Genomic DNA, 488 nt, shown 5'->3' on the forward strand with positions numbered 1-488 from the left:
GAGGTGATCACTAATGGATTGCCCTGTGCCTCTAAAAATATTTAATTTTTTTTTTTTTTTACGTTTAGGTGTGGATGATGAAAATATTTTATGTAAATTAAATTAGGGCTGTTGTTAATTGGTTCAAACTAAATCAAAGTAATAAGACTGTACTGAGTGGTTTCATGTAGTTGAACATAAGAACCTTGTGTTGTCAGTGACGCATACGCAAAGCTGCTGGAGTCGGGCGACCTGAAGGGCAGCTCTCTACCTTCAGGTCGCCGGTTTACCTCAGAATAATTTTGATTTGTACTATAGTTTGTGAAAAAGAAACCAAATCGATTAATCGTGTCAAATCGATTAATCGCATCCAAAATAAACGCTTTTTTACATAATGTGTGTGTGTACTGTGTATATTTATATATATATATACAATTACACGCACATACATGTATATATTTAAGAAATATTTACATGTGTGTGTATATATATATATATATATATATATA

The 488-nt window shown here is 31.6% G+C and overlaps 1 protein-coding gene across 1 annotated transcript in view; it reads left to right on the plus strand.

The window, feature by feature from the left end:
• The window catches only part of ap3d1 (adaptor related protein complex 3 subunit delta 1), a 44,430-nt gene that overhangs the window by 41,873 nt on the left and 2,069 nt on the right, over positions 1 to 488 (plus strand). The gene's annotated exons all lie outside the window — the stretch shown is intronic.

Source organism: Sinocyclocheilus rhinocerous, unplaced genomic scaffold (genome assembly GCF_001515625.1).
Source record: "Sinocyclocheilus rhinocerous isolate Xijiao unplaced genomic scaffold, SAMN03320098_v1.1 scaffold1294, whole genome shotgun sequence".
In the NCBI taxonomy this organism is placed as follows: domain Eukaryota; kingdom Metazoa; phylum Chordata; class Actinopteri; order Cypriniformes; family Cyprinidae; genus Sinocyclocheilus; species Sinocyclocheilus rhinocerous.